The sequence below is a fragment of the Mirounga leonina genome, unplaced genomic scaffold (genome assembly GCF_011800145.1).
Source record: "Mirounga leonina isolate KUSES-001 unplaced genomic scaffold, KU_Mleo_1.0 Mir_56, whole genome shotgun sequence".
NCBI classification, from domain to species: domain Eukaryota; kingdom Metazoa; phylum Chordata; class Mammalia; order Carnivora; family Phocidae; genus Mirounga; species Mirounga leonina.
The window spans coordinates 90,465-110,365 of NW_023270819.1; the positions used below are offsets into that span (position 1 = coordinate 90,465).

The 19,901-nt window shown below is 43.2% G+C and overlaps 1 protein-coding gene across 1 annotated transcript in view; it reads left to right on the forward strand.

Moving 5' to 3' along the window:
- The window catches only part of LOC118002001 (T-lymphoma invasion and metastasis-inducing protein 2-like), a 198,117-nt gene that overhangs the window by 43,147 nt on the left and 135,069 nt on the right, over positions 1-19,901 (forward strand). Inside the window, exon 3 of the mRNA XM_034992217.1 lies at positions 13,798-13,884. The gene's annotated coding sequence lies outside the window, so the exon portion shown is untranslated. The remainder of the gene's footprint in view (positions 1-13,797; positions 13,885-19,901) is intronic.

Sequence of the window (19,901 nt, forward strand, 5' to 3'; positions counted from 1 at the left end):
GAGCTTGGGAGGGAGGCGGGAAGTGGTGGTGGGGGGGCGGGGAAGTGAAGGAACCCTGTAGAGAACAGGTATGCAAGAAGTTGTGCAGGGAGCATTTCTTAGATTTTGTGACAAATGAAAAGTGTTCCTAGAGAAACGATAGTCAACGGTTAGAATTAAACTCCATATTTCTTATTAGGACCTAAATCGATTTTCTTTTAGATGCCACTTGTAAGTAGGTTTTTATCATGCTTAAAGTTTGCTGTTCAAGTTGAAACATCACAGGACTTGATAAAAACCCTGTAGGAGATTGCATTATTATTCATTTTTAGTTGTCCATGGCTCTTTTCCTGTTTCTTATTGACTAAGTAGTGTTAAAGAAGCGCCTGAGACTATATAGCCAAATTGGACTCTACAGAATTGCAGTATGTACAGATGTTTCTACTTTGATTTCCTCTGATTAGAAGCCCTGCTTCTCAGAGGGGGCTCTGTGTGCTTAACCTGGATTTACAGAGCCAGAGGGTGAGGCTTGAGGTCACACCCACCGCTGCAGCCAAGGAAAAATTAGAATTGAAGGGCTCCTGTCTCTGTGTAGCAGCTCGCTACCCCACCGCCCCATAATTAAAAGTCTGTCATAGTTCCCACTTCAAACGTAACATTTTCCTACCTGCAGCAGGCACCCTCAGAAGAGAATTCCGAGCCTTCCCATAGGGCAGAGTGGGAGTGCTTCCCAACAAATACTCATTAGCTCCTTTCATCCCCAAAGATGAAAGATCTTTCAGACATCAGTAAGCCCCACAAAATCCCTTTGAGTCTGGGAGGTGGAAAATTCACACTGGGAGTGTGAGTCTGGATGGAGAGAGACCTGAAGGTGCTTTTCCCAGAGCCTTAGTGTCATAGTAGATCATCCCTAGGACCAAGATGCTGCATTTGTGATCCACAGGAAGACCCACAGCAAGTATAATATCATACTCATGGTGTTTTTGTGGTCCCAGGTCGTACAGAAGTCATATTAGTCCATGCTTGACCTATAGTGGATATTATTGTTCATTTGCTGCTGTGGATACAGGGGTTCCAACCAAAAGATAATTAGTAACAACAGATGTAGTCATAAGTTCCTTTCTGTATCAGAGGTGACTTACTTGGAACGTTAGTCTTTGTAAAAGAGTGTACTGTGACTTGAAAATATCTGGATAAGGTTTAAGCATATTAATCTTACCTAATAAATTGAACACAATGATAAGTTTATTTAACATTATTTCTTTTGAAAACAGTGGTTTTTTGAGGACAATAGCTTTTTAAATTATTCTCAATAAGCCTTTCTCTTACATGTTTATTAAGTTCTTCCTAAGGAATGAAGATGCTATTAGTTCCTAAACTATGACTGATGTACTTTCTGTCTTGAGAACAAATCCCAGTACTTACTTAAAATAGCATTAGATTCTCAGTTGTCCATAGAGCTGGGGATGGGGCCATCAGTGTTCATCTCACAAGGGCCTGGGGGAATTTGAGGATGGAGGGGAGGCTGGTAGAGTGGTGAGAGAGAGTTGGGTCTCAGAGCAGCTCTGGGTGAGGATGGTGGGGTGCAGGTGCCGCTCTGGGCGAGGATGGTGGGGTGCAGCTGTTATTAATAGTAATTGATTTGGGGTGTGAGGCTTGGGGTGTCAAGTTCCTGCAGTGGTTGAAGAGGCTGAAGGAGGTGGAGCATTCATTCATGGGCCGTGAAACGCATACGCTACTGTCCTTTCCTACCTCCTCTCCATTATTAGCCACTTTCCAATTGAAGATTTAATTTTTCATCCTTATGAAATACATATTAAAATGCCCTTGGGAAATATGTTGCAAATTCCATGCTGAAGTAATTACAATTAAAGGTCTGAAATACTTTCAATCTAGGGAAATTTTGTGGTTATAGTTGTTTAGGGAGGCACAAGGAGGTTAGATGCAGTAAGTAATTTGATGCTATTTGGTGTGGACTCTGATTTGGTCCCGAGAGAGGGTGGAGATTGGATGCTGAATGGACAGCCATGGGGAGAGCAAACTCCCGAACATGTAACATAGCAAAACTTTCAGTTACATCCAGCTACTGAGTATTTAAAATTCCCCCCAGTTCTTTTAATTTTGCATACACAGAGTTCACATTTAATACATTTGCCGTAACATTTGCTGATTTCTCAACAATTCCCATAGTAAATTGGGCTTGAAGAACAGGAAGCTGCTTATTCTATAAACTCCTAAAGCATGCTGCGTACCTTTCTTAGTTGACAGGTAATTTATTTTTAAAGAACAACAATCCTGGGGCTCCTGGCTGGCTCATTTGGTAGACAGTGCGACTCTTGATCTCAGGGTCATGGGTTTGAGCCCCAAGTTGGATGTAGCATTACGTTAAAATTAAAAAAAAAAATCCCACAACAATCGTATAGGCTTAGCCTTACACTAAACTCAGATATAGCCCTGTGGTAGATAGCCTGACCCTTCAGAAGGCTCCCATGCTTTTCTGTCATTAGAGAAGGCTTCAATGACCTAATTAATTATTATTTTAGAATATTATGAAAATAGTTCTAGAACATTGTGATAGATATGGAAACACAACAGTTTCTGAATCTGACTGTGCGGGTTTCTCAATTTACATTTTCCTTTTAACTTATAATTTACCTACCTACTCAGTTCCTAAAGAAATATTTTTTAAAAAATGTTTTACAGTATTTGTTAGTAATGGAGGCTAACCTTGGCATTACTGAGTCATCTTGCTAGCCTTGTGCTAGTTAAAAATAAGTCAGAGTTTTTATTAGGACTGCTCACTGTGGAAGAAAGCGTGCATTTGTTTCTGCTTTACAGAAACCAGGACAAGAAGAGAGAACGAACATTTATTGTCTAACCTTTATTAACTTGGACCAGGCCCTATGGCAGTTAATTTAAAGATTTTTTTTTTCTCATTTTGTTTTCACAACAGTCTGGAAGGTGGATGTGATCCTTTCTATTTTGCGTGGAGGGAAATGAGGTTTAGAGACGTGGGTGAATGACTAAGGGCAGGTCCCGGCTTTGTCCCTAACGCCTCACTGTACACTCCAGCATTCTTTTTTTTTTTTTTTTAAAGATTTTATTTATTTATTCATTAGAGACAGAGAGAGAGAGGCAGAGGGAGAAGCAGGCTCCCAATGAGCAGGGAGCCCGATGCGGGACTCGATCCCAGGACCCTGAGATCATGACCTGAGCCGAAGGCAGACGCTTAACCATCTGAGCCACCCAGGCGCCCACACTCCAGCATTCTTAAGACTGAGCTCTTTTCTCTTCTGCAAGCACACTCTGGGATTTCCAGTTTATTTGCATTGTTACCAACTCCTTTCAATTAATGGTCCTGCAGTACAGATGGATGGTGCTGGTCTGGTGTTGGCAGGAGGGGCCCGCCGATGCTGGCACGTGACTTCTCGCGAAGTTGTCTTCTAATGACTACAGCCCAAGTGACAGCTCAGACTCCGGGGGTGTCCGTCGTGGGCCGTCCTGATCTGCTTCCCCGTCTGCACTCACTTCACCTGGTGCAGCATCACGCTCCATGCTTGTCCATGTCCTCCGGGCCTCAGGTCCTGGTCTCTCTGTCCTTTGTGCTGTCCCCCTCTCCTTATAAGAATGCATGGCCTCCCTGCTTCCTCACGTCAAGGCCGGGTCCACCAGCAAGGCCGCCCTGCTCTTCCTTGAGCCTGGCGTTAATCTTGTCCTGGTCTGAACTCCCAGCCCATTGCTGCCCGGCGTTCTGTATGCTCCAGAGGCTGTCACCCTGGACCATCTTTCTGGATCCCAGCCTGCTCTTGTATACAGATGTAGGATCTGCCTTCATCTCTGGAAATGGATTCCCTGCATCCTCCAAATTTGTTTATTTATTTATTTTTTAGAGATTTTATTTACTTATTTATTTGAGAGAGAGAGCGAGCATGAGCAAGGGGGAGAAAGAGAATCAGGCTCCCCTGCTAAGCAAGGAGCCCGACGGTGGGTTTGTTCCCAGGATCCCAGGATCCTGACCTCAGCCAAAGGCAGATGCCTAACCAACTGAGCCACCCAGGTGTCCCTCCTTCAAACCCTTTAAAAAATTATGTAGTTTGTTTCATTCTAGAGATTGATGTTTTCTTGTAAGTATGTTTTGTTTTCTTCTCTTTTTAAGCTGGATCCAAACTATATTCTCCTCTAGTTTCGGTTGATAATCTTAGTGGCATTGCTGTTGAAAGTGTCTGTTTTGGATAGATTCAATGCATTTTTTTTTTTTTTTTTTTTAAACCAAGGGAAGTTTCTGGCATTCTTTTTCACAGCACCAGCTTGCTCTCACCCTGATGGCTGATTTGTCTTGCCTCTTTATATAATTTATAACGTCTTTGCTGTCTTTCCTCCCCTACTAGCCCTAGGCCCTTTGGTAAGTGGTGCTGTGCCTGATTCATTCTTACATCATGTGTTCACAGTGCCCAGCATAGCACCTTGCTGTTAGTAGGGACTTAAATGTTACTAAGTGTCAAATGGGCTACTTGTCACCTACAGTTAATCCACCTGAAGGTTCGGGTGTACCTAGTGTCAAGCTGTAGGTTGAATTTTTATGGGTCCTAGGATTTGCTTTGTTTAAAAAGTTCCCGACGTCGGTTTGCTCCTTGGGTCACGAAGTGAAGCAGTGATAGCCGCGTGATCACCGGAATGCCAACATGGGCTGCTTTCTGTAAAATTAATTGAATCCAAAACAAAACAGTGTTCTGGCAAGTGTTTCTCTCACCTTCCAGAAAGACCTCATTATCTGTACTATGGCTGTCAGTTTCGTGTTGGTTAGCATTGTTCAAAACCTTCTCTCTGATTTCCATACCACTGACAAGGGAACCACAGGGACCTTCTCTGTGAGCGGCTACTTTTTATCTCGCTTGTATTGTTTGTCAGTGGGAGGACCTTAGAACATCTGTGAAGGGTGTTTAAAGGAGAATTTACTGCAAACGTCACCAGTTCTTTATTTTCAGAAGCAGGCAAGGATGTATAGGGACAGATGTCCTCTTCCCTAAATATTTCACTTGGAGCAGAAATGTTAGGTAAAAACAACGTGGTCTCTTCAAGTGTCAAGTATGTTTCCTTTAAGTTACAGTGACATCAAGTGCTGTGAATTATGTTGCTATAAAAATAGCATCTGAAATAATGTTTCACGCCCTGACCAACATCCTCCAGCCTTGGGATGAACCTGTGAGATGTCACCAGGGTAACAGTTAAAGCAGTCAAGATGAACCTTGCTCGAGGAGAACTTGATGCTTTTTCTGGTGGGTTCTATAGCATGAACTTTCTCAGTGGAGCTCATAACTTTGAAATCATTGTTTCCTGGAGGTCTACAGGGAGGGGGCCAGTCTGAAAATACTTTTTTGTCCATTGAGGTATTAGCTTGTGCTCTGTCTCTAGGGAGGACAAGTATGGCAGCTCCAGAAAGTTTAGGAGGATGAAATATTTTAGTCACCTGCAGTAGCCCATGTGGCAGTGTGGAGTGTTAGAGCACGTGGGAACAAATCTTTCCAGGGTTTACTGAATGAAATCCAAGGGTTCTTGCTTGAATCACCTGCCACGGAAGGTTGAAATCATTTGCATCACTATTTGGTCATTCCTTCCTTTCTTCCTTCCTTCCCTCATTCTCCCCCATATAGTCATTCAACAGTTATTTACTTGCCAGGCACTGTGAAAGGGATCCTGGGTTACACTGCCTATATAAACAAATCTCCTGGAAAAAAACCCCACAAATATCTTTTGTATAATACGCCCCTTTTCAGCAGTTACGTCTAGGCTTGGAATGAGGTAAAGTTCTGGCTCATTCAAGCTCCGTGGCAAAGGTAGGCGACCCCGATTCATTATTTCCTGGGGTCCACTCACACAGCGTGGGAGGCATGCCGTCAGCCTTGCTCTGGACCTTTTCGGCTTCCCGGGGCCATTCATTCCACAGGTATTCAGTGAAGGCTGTTATAATGAGAGGTTCCCTGTGGATGGCTCAGGATCTGGAACTGATTTGAACATACTTCTTGATACAAAAGTGGTTGATGGGGTGCCTGGGTGGCTCAGTTGGTTAAGCGACTGCCTTCGGCTCAGGTCATGATCCTGGGGTCCCGGGATCGAGTCCCGCATCGGGCTCCTTGCTTGGCGGGGAGCCTGCTTCTCCCTCTGACCCTCCCCCCCCAATGTGCTCTCTCTCTCTCTCATTCTCTCTGTCTCAAATAAATAAATAAAATCTTAAAAAAAAAAGACAAAAAAAACAAAAGTGGTTGATGAATTAGTTTTATAGGTGCATTTCAGATGCCTGCCCTTTGAAGGGATGTACAAATGTTTCCTGCTTTAAGGTCAGTAGGCCCTTTCAGTTTTCCCCCCTTTTGCTGAAGGAGCACTTGAATCCATATTGTAGGTAGGATACCTTCTCCTTGTGTGCTGTCACTTGCCATTTTTAGAGGTTATTGTATTGTGCTAATTTGCTAATTTAAGTTTTTCGATGGTACCTCATTTGATTGCATTTATTCTTTTATCCCTATGCTTCTTCAGTTACTGAATGAAAAGGAAGACTCCCCCCACTCTAAGGATGGGGGGTAGAGGAAATGATAATATTGCACCAATGTAAGCTGTGTAACGAATAAATGGATAGAATTTCCTTCAGTAGTTTCTTTAGCTGTTCATGTGGGGTATTTTGCCTGTTGTGCTTAGAGAGCCTTGTTATGCTTAGAGCTTGTGTTGGTCAAACTAAACAGGTGCAAGAATATGATAGATGGAGAGAGATCTAAGAAGACCGTTAACTGTGGGAGGTACTGCTTCATTTTTAACAATTCCCACCCCCCCAAGCATCCTGTTATGTTTGTTTATGAACGTTCCTTTTTTTTTAATTAAAGTTTTTTATTTAAGTGATCTCTGCACTCAGTGTGGGGCTCGAACTCATGACCCCAGTATCAAGAGTCACACGCTCTTCTGACTGAGCCAGCCAGGAATCCCATGAATCTTCCTTTTGGAAAATTTTATTTATTTATTTATTTGTTTATTTATTTCAGTGAGAGAGAGTGCAGGGGGGAGGGGTAAAGGAAGAGGGAGAGAGAAACGCAAGTGGACTCCACGCTGAGTGTGGGGCCCGACACGGGACTTGATCCCACGACCCCGAGATCATGACCTGAGACGAAACCAAGAATTGGATGCTTAACCGACTGTGCCACCCAGGTGCCTGCCCCTCTCTCCTCTCTTTAAATGGATGCTAGGTATGGTGATGGGATGGTTCTGAGTGTTGACGGGGCTAGAAGAAAGGGTAGAAATGGGCAGGACAGTTGTCTCCCACGGGAGAACAGGGGGAAGGCAGGTGTTTCCTGTCATGATCCTCCAGGTGGTCTCCTGGCCACACACAGTTTTAAGTGTCTTATGTATGAGGAGATTGCCTGGCTCCTGTCTGTTTTCTGTGGGCCTAGCACTGTGTTTTAAAGTGGGTGCAAGCGTCCCCGAACGCTTCATGTGTGAGTGTGGTGCATAGACACCGTGGTTTTGGAAGTGCTAAGGATTCTTGTACCGCCATAATGTACTAAAGAAGGTCCTCCCCACCATTCCTGGAGTTTTTTCAGTCAACTGGAGGAGGGTCATCCTCAGTCTGGAAGCCAAAGTTCAGTGATGGCTTTAACACATCAATGCTGGGGCGGTTTCTTTTGTCTTGGCACGGGATGGAATAGGATCCTTAGTGTCTTTGCTTGTGTTGGAAAATACAGTGATGAGTGTCAGGTAAACATAGGGATTGAGGAAACCAAATATGATGCCAGGTGTATGCTCCCTCAGGGCTTCAGGTGAAGGACTCCGAGAAGACCAGATGGAAATGTATGGCCTTTTCTGACCTGCCTGTGGAAATCCTGTCATGTCGAGTCTGCTGTGCTCCTATAGGTTGAAGCTGACTCAAGGGAGGGGGCATAGACTGGTCCACCCTCCTCCATAGGACCAGTGTCAAAGAATATGTGGACATGTTTTATTTTTTTTTTATTTTTTATTTTTTTAAAGATTTTATTTATTTATTTGAGACAGAGAGAATGAGAGACAGAGAGCATGAGAGGGAGGAGGGTCAGAGGGAGAAGCAGACTCCCTGCCGAGCAGGGAGCCCGATGCGGGACTCGATCCTGGGACTCCAGGATCATGACCTGAGCCGAAGGCAGTCGCTTAACCAACTGAGCCACCCAGGCGCCCTGTGGACATGTTTTAAAACATTGATGGAATCCTCGTGGAGAAAGATCCATTCTGCTGTATCAGGGACAGTGAGTCCAGCTAATTTTTGTGATGTGGGCATTATTATTGAATTTGGGTCTGTCTTGATGGCTGGGCTTGGGGCCACTCTGTGCTTCCACAGTACCTTACCCCTCTGGACCCTGTTGTCCCCACAATGTTCCGTGACCCTGGCTTATTTGTTTATAGGCTCTCGGTCAACATCCTATTCCCAGCACTTAGCCTAGTGCCTTGAACATAATAGACGTTCAACACATACTCCCTGAATTGACCTTAATTAACTTAGTAAATGTCCTGCACATCCGGCACTCAGGTCAACTTTTGCGTCCTTGAATTTTGTCCCTGGATACATGAACTTTGTGGGAATCCTAGGGAAGGCTTATTCTAAACAGAAACCAGCCTATGGAATATAGTGGCCCAAATGGATACGCCCCGTCCTGCTTCCAGCTGCTCATTGAGGGTCCCCCCCCCACCCCCCGGCCCGGTGTTTCACATGAGCCATTTTATAAATAACAAGGACCTTGCTGGAGCTTGGTTCATGCTAAGCAGTAAATGTATGCTACCTGTGGATAGAAGTCTGCCATTTGGGGAGGATAGACTGAAACTTCTCTTTTCATTTTAATTAGTCATCTCTTTGTCATGAATGGTGGATTCTGTAACATTCTATTGTCTACCGGGTGACTGTCCCGTCTCTTTCTGTTCAGGGCGGCATCTGATTCCAGTAGAGTGCACTGTGCAGGAACAAGGTGCGAGTTTCAGCGTGAGAGGCGGGTGTGCTCGTCCCATCATGAAGGCAGTCTTACCTCCTGCCTGGGAGTGAGGGCCACAGAGGGTTTGTCCGTTGTGTCTCGGAAGTCTCTATGGGCTGAGAGACTGCGATGATAATCACCTGTGAATGGAGGTCTGGTGGGGGGGGCTCTGTCAGATGGTAGAGACCCGGCTCCTGGGAGGGGTTAATGGAGTTGAATTTCTTGCTCCTGGAAAACTTCCCAGTATCTTGTTTTACTATAAACATTGAGTCGCTGAATTGATAAGCGGCCTACTGATAGCAAGACTAGAGTAAACCCAGAAATTTTAAAACATTTTTTTTAAATTCAGAGAGATGGTGGTTACAGAGGGGCTTGAACTCATGACCCCGAGATCAAGAATCACATGCTCTCTGCCTGAGCCAACCAAGTGCCCCAAGCCCATCTGTGCTACTAAGAAAATATCCACTTGTTGAAAATGGGTTTAATTTGAAGAAGGTGTGAATTGTGGAAATTTCTCGGTGAGAAATGCATTCTTTTTAGGTAGTTGGGTCGGGGAGCCTATTTTAAGGACGTGGGTTAAGGAGTAGTAACTTTATCTTTGTCTTCCCCACCAGTTTCAGTGCTGGTCATTGCACTGATGGCCGCAGGCTCTCACACTCTTGTTGCTCAGCAGTGAAAGTTTTATAAACACTGGACACTGTGACTTAGCCCAGGGCTTGACAATAAGCTCATAGCTTGATTAATGTGGTAGCTTTCTTAGGTGTGGCCTTCCTTTATCTTTAACTGTGATGTGGCTGAAGGTCCAATTATATTCAGCTTTTAGGGAAGACTAAAAGGGTAGTATCTTTGTAAAGCATTGTAAAAGTGAACAGCTTTTCATCACAAATATCAAGGGAGAAAAATGTCAGATCAGTTCATGTTAAATTAAATTGATGTCATGGTGACAAGTCGGCAGGCAGCTCCTGGGCCCCAGGACTGGCTGGCATTCATGAGTGAAATCTGTTGATTGATGCCTCTGTCCACACGTGGTGCCAATATACTGTTAGAGATACAACACACTCTTTGTATAACTGAAAACGTAGACTTGCTAGAGTTTTATTGTAGATGTAGGTTACTTAGCACTGCCTTGCATCTCATGCACTTCATTACACAAAGGGCCCCATTAGATCTTCTGTAGTCACAGGATATTGCAGTACCTGTCCCGTTGTTAACTCACCTTAAAATATGGCATCAGTTAGTAGCTGAAACCCATTTACACTATTTTTTCCTAAAGTTTTTATTTAAGTAATCTCTACACCCAACGTGGGGCTTGAACTCATGACCCTGAGATCAAGAATCACATGCTCTCTGCCTGAGCCAACCAGGTGCCCCAAACCCATCTATGCTACTAAGAAAATATCCACTTGTTGAAAATGGGTTGCCGTCCATCCTACCAGATGGAAATTAATTGTTCATGTGGCCTTGGAATTCATATGGAAGTGGAAAAGGGCACAAAGAAGACATGGGGATCCAAGAAATCTTGGCAACCACTAATTTGTCACAGTGACAAAACCATGTCATCTGTTCTGGGAACATAGCTGAGCGAGTTCGGCGATCTGAGTTTGGGTCCTCATTCTTGCCCACGGTCTGTGTGACAGCTCTAATTTGTCCTCACGGGCCTCACGTTCTTCGTCTGCAAAACGAACGAGGTTGAAGTCAATGTGCCTCAACTTAAACATTCCGTAACCCTGCCTAAAATTATTTTAATCCAAAATGATTAGTAGTTCTAGGAACCAGGATTCTCCAGAGAAGCAAAACCAATAGGAGCCTGCCTGTCTTCCTACCTACCCACCGTCCTCCCCAAAGAGAGATTTTAAGGAATTGTTGCATGTGATTGTGGGGGCTAGCAGGTCCCAAATCCATAGGTCCAGCCAGCAGTGTGGAAACTCAGGCTGCAGTTGACATTGCCATCTTGAGTCTAAATTCTGCACGGTAGAAGGCTGGACACTCAGGCAGGGTTTCTCTTTTGCAGTCTGGAGGCAGAATTGTGTCTTCAGGAAGCCTCAGCCTTGGCTCTCTAGGCCTTCAGTTGATTGGATGGGGCCCACCCACATGGAGGGCAATCTGCTTTACTCAGAGTCTCCCGATTTAAGGTGAATCACATCTGAAACAATACCTTTATGGCAATGCCTAGACGGGCATCAGTTCATCCACCAGTCTATGTCATACATTTATTAAGCACCCAGGTGTAAGACACTTTGCTAGAGGTCAGGAAGGCAAAGGTAAGATGAGCCCTTCACTTGGAAAGCAATCAAAATCTGTTAAAGGAGACAGACAAGTGAGAAAGAAATCACGGCATGCCATTGCCTAAATTTGATCGAGTGGTGAGGGCAATGAGGGTGGGATAGAGCCTCATGGCTTGGTGGAGGCCAGGGGAGGTACGAGGTCGGGGAAGGCTTCATGGGAGAGGGGACACTTAAGTTTGGTCTTTTTTTTTTTTTTTTTTTTTTAAAGATTTTATTTATTTGAAAGAGAGAGCGAGCACAAGCGGGGGAGAGGCAGAGGGAGAGAGAAAGGGAGAAGCAGTCTGTCCGCTGAGCAGGGAGCCCGACATGGGGCTCAATCCCAGGACCCCCGAGATCATCACCTGAGCTGAAGGCAGACCCTTAACCAACTGAGCCACCCAGGCGCTGCTTAACTTGGGTCTTGAGGGGCAACTAGGAGTTAGTTCTCCAAGGAGGCATTCCTAGTAGGGAAAGGTATGTGCAAAGGCCTGGAGAATAAAAAAAGCTCCCATTCATGAAACGGCAGGGTATTCAGAATTAATGTATGGAAAGCTGTCACATAATAGGTACTGGAGACTCAATATCTGTTATTGTTGGAGAAGTTTAAATGCAGCAGATCTTATATTTTATAATTTCTTGATTAGTAAATAACCATCTATTAGGCCATCAGCAAAATAGGACAATTCTTGGCTTTTAAAAATTGTCAGTATAATCTATTTAGATAGAAGCCACTGATTGTTCAATTTTCCATTGTGAGTTTGAGTTCCACGATGGGCATAGAAATTACTTAAAAGAAAATAAAAATTAAAGGAAATTATATCTATATAGGATAAGAGGCAGGCATTATTTTTTCTAATATTTATTTAAAATCTTAAATTTATTTTAAGCAGGGGGTGGGGAGGTGGAGCAGAGGAGAGAGAATCCTTAAATAGGCTCCCTGCTGAGCACAGAGCCTGATGCAGGGCTCCATCGCAGGATCCTGGATCGTGACCTGAGCTGAAATCAAGAGTCAGCCACTTAACCAATTGAGCCACCCAGGTGCCCCAATGAGACAGGCATTCTTGACCAAATATTTCATGTTTCTAAAAATTTTCTCTGGACGAATTATATCACCTTGGGCAAGTCAGCCTACCTCTTTTAGTTTTAAATTCTCACCTAAAGAGAGAGAGCTTGGGCTGGTTTTTTAAAGGTCCACCCATAGAATAGTCTGTGAACCTATATAAATGAAAATTATTATCTCTTCTGTGTCAAGTTATATAGGTGTATTTCTGTAGTATGAATCATTGTGATAATCACACCTTTCCCAATAGCAACTATTTATAATGAAAGTACTTTATTGCCACTTCGATTGAGCATTTCATGTTTCAGCCAGTTAATTGAGTATTTTATGCATGTTATCCCATTAAGTACTTGGAATAACCCTGCAAAACAGATAATATTTCTGCTTCATAGTTGAAGAAACCAGGAGCTCAGACAATTTAAATAATCAGGCTGGGCTCACTCAGGTGGTAATGGGGAAGCTGAGGGGTTGAACCCCAATCTTTTGGCTCCGAAGCCTGCATTCTTTATCAAGGCTGTAACCCACGGTACACAATTATTACCATAAAGTAGTATTTTATGTACATAGCCGAGGTGAAATGTCTTATAAAAAGACAAGTCTCAGTCTCTGAAAGCAATCTGTTTAACATTTTTAAAAATGAAAGAAAAGGGAGGTACTTTCTGGTATGTTGACTAATGGGACCACGAATTTTAATATGTCACTGGGCAGCACATCAAACAACGGAAGAAGGTATTGTTCTCCATAATATGAGAGGACCCAGAAACCACCTGCTTCATAAGTAATGCAACTTGTTCTTTGAATCAACCCACTTGTATATGGATTCTGCCCCACAGTCTGTGGTAACTGCCTCTGCCACCTGGTTCTTATTAGGGTCTTGGCTGGTCCCTCTGCCCGGCAGATCATTTCCTTCAAAGTAGCACTGGGATCTCAGCCTTGTTGGCCATCTCTGAGAGTCATTTCCTGACCTTCCAGTTTAAAGTAGCCACTTGTCCAAACTCACTATCTCATCATCCCTGTTTAGGTGTCTACATTGCACATATTGCTGTAGGATATTTTTTATTTGTTTCTTGTGTTGTTTTGACTGCTTTCTCCCGCTTGAATGAAGTTCATTTCATTGAGAGCAGAGACCTTCTCTTTTACTCACTACTCTACTCCCAGCCCTGGAGCTGTGGCTTGATCACACTAGGCTTTGTCTGGCTGTCTAATCCACCATCTGTTTGTCTATTTCTTCTCCTCTGTCTGTTCTTTCTCCCTCTTTTCTTCCCCTGCTCCATATATCTATCTGTAAAATGGCTTGGCTCTGTGGTTAGAGTAAATCTGCTTCTCCGTTTAGGATGTGGGGAGGACCTTCATATTTCCTTTATAGTTAACCACTTTAACTTCTGATTTTTTTTTTTTTTTAGTTGCTCCCTTTTTGAATCAAGCCCAAGATACAGCACAATGTTGAAAAACTGAGCTTTAATTACAAAAGTGTAATAAAAAAATGGTTTCTTATCACCTTCTTGTTTTCTTTTGCCAGGGCTGTGTGCTTGAATTACCCCTTCAGCCAGCTCATTCTGGATGAATGAATGAAGAACACTTAAGTGTTATTCCCCTGCCTCTAGGGGTAAGTTTAAGGCACTTGTGCATCTCAGAGGTGCTAATGTATGTCACTTGTGTGTCTGTTTTCCATGTAACTCTGTTAACTGCTCTTTGTATGTGGACCTGGGTGGGGAAAGCCACAGTGGATTCCTCAGGTTCGGGCTGGAAGTTGAATTTCCTGTGGGCAGTGGGGCACCGTATCTGAATGGCTTATTATAAACGCGCTGTAATTTGATGTGCTGGATGATCCTCTCTCTGTGGAATATGGTACACCCATCCTCTCTGGGAACTCAGCTGGGGAAGTCGCAGCTTGGCAAACGTTCATGTCCGTCTCTTTATGTACCAAATACTTACTGATAGAGCACATGCTTGAGCTCCAAACAGTACATCCTGCTGAAGAACAGATCTATCATTTCTAGCTGGGGTTGTAAGCTCAGGTAAGCTCAGGACACTTGGACATTAAGAAGCCCCTGAGGAAAGGTAAGGTTCCGATGATGTTAAGGCTGTTTCCTTCGGATGGAGGTGTTTTACTAGTCGATGTATCGGTGTTTCAGTTTAAGTACTAAAGCAGAGAGCGGAAGAGTTCCCAAAGCAGTGTTTGGAATGGTTGCAAGTCATTCCCTGGAAATGTTTGCAGCGTCTGCAGTTCACGCTTGCGATGCAGAGGCTCACAGACACCAGCATCAACTTCCCAGGTGGCAGTTTGTCCCATCTTTCCAGTGCTGCCTCACGCCCTTTGGATCTCAATTCAAGGTGCTGCCTCTGAGAGACCCATCTCTGTCTACCCAACCTAAAGTGGCCGCCCATCTTAATTCTCTGCAAAGTGCTGTCCTACCTGATAGTTTTCTCCCCTGTGTATTTATCAGCCTGCTGTTCAGCCTTAACTGTCCCTGGAGCAGAAATTCTGTATGATCCGAACACTTGTCTGTCCTCACGTAGCTCCACAGCCTGGAACAGGGTCTAGAGCACAGTGGGTATTTTTGGACTGAATATATAATGAATTCAACAGTTGGCACTAGAGGAGATTTTGGAGATTCAGTTTGTCTATCTAGTAGCTGTTTCTAAATATGAATTATTCTCTCACCGAATTATCAGGTTTAACATGATCTTCCATGTAAAGAGGAAGTTTTGTAATGTTTTGGGTTTATTTGCAAAGAGAGCACTTATTAAAGTCAGAAATTTTGATGATAATTGGTAACTTTTGTGTTGGTTGACCTTTATATCATCTACATTAGAACATTTAAAAGGAATTTCTGATGAGCCTCGGTGACTGTTTTATTTAGGCTTTAATGAAGTTCAGATACCATGACTGAAACACACCTATTTGAAAAGCATAAAAGTTAGATTTTTTTGGAGTCAGATTGCCTGAGTTGTTTGCATACTGTCTCTGACATTTCCTGGGTCAGTGACCTGGGGCAGGTTATTTAAGCTTTGGTACCTCATTTTCTTATTACCCTCTAAAGTGAGGGTAATAAGACATTTTCCTCATGGAGTTGAGGATGTTAGTATGTATATGTGCTATATAAATTTCTGCTATTTTATTTAGTATATAACTCAGAATTTTATATATTAAATATATCTGCTAGGTTTAAAAGTAATATATTTGGATACTGTTCATAAAGCGGAGATAAGACTTTGAGCATTTGCTTTTGCGTTACGTGGATGAAAACAGGCCATTCCCCAAAGTCGCCAGAAAGAAAAGGCTTGCTTATAATTATTAATAATTTTAATTAGTTGTCATAGTGATTAAACACAGATGTGCCATTTTCTGTATGTATGACAATATTGTTGTCTCTTTGGTATTAGACAGACTTGGTTTGAGTTTTCTAGTTGTGCTTGTTTTGTGACCGTCAGCACATTACTTGGCTTTGCTTAGCCTCAGTTTCTCCATCTGCAAAGTAGTGCTGATAATACAAATCAAAGAGGATTACTGTGAGAAATAAATATGAAAATACATGTAACAGTCCTGGCACAGGGCTTCATGATTTTTCGTTTCCTTTTTTTTCTTTCTTTCTAGACCTTAGATCTAAGAAGCATATTAGTATCTGGGCAACAATGACCATGGTTAGGAATGTTTGGAAATAGTGTCCCATTTGTAATGGTAAAGGAGCTAGAATATTTAGCATAGAAAGTAGTAAGCTTAGTGAGGAGCATGATGCTGCTCTTGAGAGCATGTCCTGTGAGCAGGGAGCAGGGGCGATGAGACGCGAGGACCAATGAGTAGAACGAAACCTAGGAGCTGGGGGGGAATGGGGGGGGGGGTGTCCCTGCACAGATGTGGGTCCAGAGGCTGCTGGGCTGCAGATCAAGATTCCCGGAGAAGGGATTTCTCTGCTCCCCAGGAAGCAGGCTGCCGTGGCTGGTGTGGCCCATTACAACCCCCCTAATGTAGAAGCAGCCCCCTGTCTGAAATCCCGTGTGCGCACCTGGTTGTCTTGGCCAAACTGATTGTGTGGAGATGTATGTCCCTAGAGACCCAGGATTTAGCTTTCCAAAGTCAGGAAGTTGGGACTGCTGATTGCTTGCTTTTAAATAAACCTTTTTCAGGATTTACAATTTTTCTGTTTGTGTTTCACCATTTCCATCAGACGGTGCACCCTGGTGGGCTTCTGGCTGCTTCTGGGCTGTGGATAAGCTTTGTTGGGCCTGCAAAATGTGTCCTTGACAAGTCTTTTAAGGATATTTAAAATAGTTGCCTACCTTTAAAACGTGAAAATTTTATATAAAAGCGTGTTCAGTGATTCTTAAAAATGCGGTTCATCTGGCAAGGTAGGGTTCTGCGTTCCCAGGTGGCAGTGGGCTGGGTGGCTCCTGGCTCCGGTGGATGGGGCAGGTGCGGGCGGGTCCACCACAGTATTTACCCTTCGTGTCTTCCCAACACTGAGTGTCAGGTACCGTGTTTCATTTACTTAGGTTGTTTTCCTTATAGTAGATTTAGGAGAAAACTGGAAAAGTTCTATCTACTTCTCTATTAGTAGTGGAAAAGTAAAGATATTTTTGTAGAGTTTCATGTTTCCAGAAAAATAGAACAGAAGATTTTTTGGGTGTGTGCTAAGGAATACTTGGTATAAGCCTAATTTGCAAACAAATGGCTTCTGTTTCTTAAGAATATAGTACTCTGGCCTCTGTCATTTCATGCATTTAAACATGCATTTGAAGTAAGTGTGTGTGTGATCTCTAACCTGGGCAGTAAATTTTTCCCTCTGTGTTCAGACACAATCTTTTTGCTTCTATTTAGGTCATTTCCTTGCTTTCAGCAGCAAACTCGCTCGTCTTCCCCAAGATCAGTTGTTGGGACTCCTGGATGGGTGAAATGGTAGCGGTGTGTAATTTGCACTCACGTGTGGGCTGTGGAACGAGGTTCCATTCTGTTTTCTCCGTTGGACCCCCTAAAGCTTCCCAGACTTTGTGGCACCAGACAGATGAGGGCCTGTAAACTCGTTGACTCTGGGGGTGTTTACCAAGAGCACTGCACTTTTAGCCCACTGAGGCACAGACTGAAGTCTTAGGACTTCTTTGTACGTTTGATTTTCAGTGGAAAATAGTCTGGATTTGCTTGTTTATTCTGTTCTACAAGGGATGTTCTCGCTTCATTGTGCAGATAAACTAGAAGAGAGAGAGAGCAGGGGAAGAGCCATGAAACTGGAGTTCTGTTGTTTGTATGGTGGTTGGGAGGAAGAGAGGAGTAGGGTATATGTTGGTAATGACAGAAAGACTAACTTCATTAGTGGAATTTTGAGGATGACTGGTTTAAAGTCCCTGGAAGGAGTTCTCATCCATCATTTGGATTTTAAACAATGGAATGTGCTCCCTAATGGAGCTGTGAACTTCCCATCACTCAGTGTATTTGGGTAGAAAGAGAGTGGCCCATCTGTCAGGATACTGTAGGAGGTTCTCAAATTAGAAGCAAGATAGGGCTAGCTGCATGACCTCTGTGGTCTCTTAAAAAACTCAGATTCAATTATTCTCTGAAATAAACTGATTAGGAACCTTTCAGCTTAAACGATTTCACTTCAGTCCTAAAAAGAAGATACGGTGCGCGGAGTGGGAGGCTGAATAGAATACTTTTTAATTGATTACATTTAATTCTGGACAGATTACTTACACTTTCTTAAATGTTCCAATGGAGCCCTTCAAAAATGTTGTAAACAGATGTGTCTAGTGACTAGTATTTATAAGTGTATTTTCTGAATGATTTTTCCTACAGAAAATTTTAATTTTATCTTGGTGGAAGCTCATTTGTAGTTTTATTTTTGGTAGCATGATTTTTTAATACAGATTTTTATCATTTATATATAAATATTACCTCTTTTTAGCATTCTATTTAATTTCAAAAGTTAGGAATTTATACATTATCAGTAATAGTCAGTAGTCAAAGTGTATTTAATTTGGATATAATGACCTATAGAAAAAAGTCCATTTAAAGGAAAACTTTATTGGGGCGCCTGGGTGGCTCAGTCAGTTAAGCGTCTGACTCTTGATTTCGGCTCAGGTCATGATCTCAGGGTCCTGAGATGGAGCCCTGGGTTGGGCTCTGTGCTGAGCGTGGGGCCTGCTTAAGATTCTCTGTCTCCCTCTCCGTCTACCCCTCCCCCCTGCTCATGTGGGCACGTGTTCTCTCTCTCAAAAAAAAGGGAAAACTTTATTAAGAATTTGTTTTAAATCTTAGTTTTTATGTCAGTTCATTATTTGCTCATTCTTGCAAAAGTAAGTAACTAGTCATTTGGTTAAATTCTTGGGACTTTCTTATTATGTAATGTAAGGTACCCACCTGGACTTCATAAATATTTATTCCATTAAATCTCATTTTCGGGGCGCCTGGGTGGCTCAGTTGTTAAGCGTCTGCCTTCGGCTCGGGTCATGGTCCCAGGGTCCCGGGATCGAGTCCCGCATCGGGCTCCCTGCCCAGCGGGGAGCCTGCTTCTCCCTCTCCCACTCCCCCCGCTTGTGTTCCCTCTCTCGCTGTGTCTCTCTCTGTCAAATAAATAAATAAAATCTTTAAAAAAAAAAAAAATCTCATTTTCATGACAGTTGACTCCATTAAAATGTTTTTTACATAGTTGGTGCCTTTGAAACACTTGGAAAAAGCTTATATTATGAAATTTAGGTTTGCTGTGGTTTTAAAGCAATATATACCATGCTAGTACTGCATTTGGAATTAGCTTAAAATTGACTGTTGGTTTTGTAGCCATCTCATTTACTTTAAAAAAAAGTTGAAATTTTATTTTGCTCTTTATTTTTACTTAATAAATATAAAGTTTTTCATTGATTCTACTGGGCTCTATTTTCTTCCTTTTTTTTCTTTTTAAAAATTTTATTTATTATGGGCGCCTGGGTGGCTCAGTCGTTGGGCGTCTGCCTTTGGCTCAGGTCGTGATCCCGGCCTGGGATCGAGCCCCACATCGGGCTCCCTGCTCGGCAGGGAGTCTGCTTCTCCCTCTCCAACTCCCCCTGCTTGTGTTCCCTCTCTCGCTGTCTCTGTCAAATAAGTAAAATCTTAAAAAAAAAAAAATTTTATTAGAGCGCATGCGAGCACGCCCATGCAAGCAGGGGGAGGGGCAGAAGGAGAGGGAGAAGCCGACTCCTTGCTGAGCAGGGAGCCTGATGAGAGGCTCCATCCCAGGGCCAAAGGCAGACTTTTAACCCACTGAGCCACCAGAGGCGCCCCTCTATTTTCTTGTTCATCAACACTTGTGAAGCTGTGGCCTTAAAGCAGTACCCACCATGCTAGGAAAGCATTTTGAATTACTTTAAAATTGGACTATGGATTTTAAGGATGCATGGTTCATGCTGTTCAGACATACTCTTGAGGCCAGAGCAGCCTGGAAGGTGAAATGCTACAAGAGAACAGCTGGGGAATTTCAAGCAGAAACTTGGTGAAAGTTTTGCTTGATGGGTATTGATGACACGCGATTTGGCTTATTTTAAATAAAGGGATTTTAGAGGCTCTGACAAAAAAGTGCACACTTCTCTCCTTTTATATTCACCATCACCGCCCTTTCCCTTCCCTCCCTGCCCTCACTCACTGGATTGTTTTTTGGG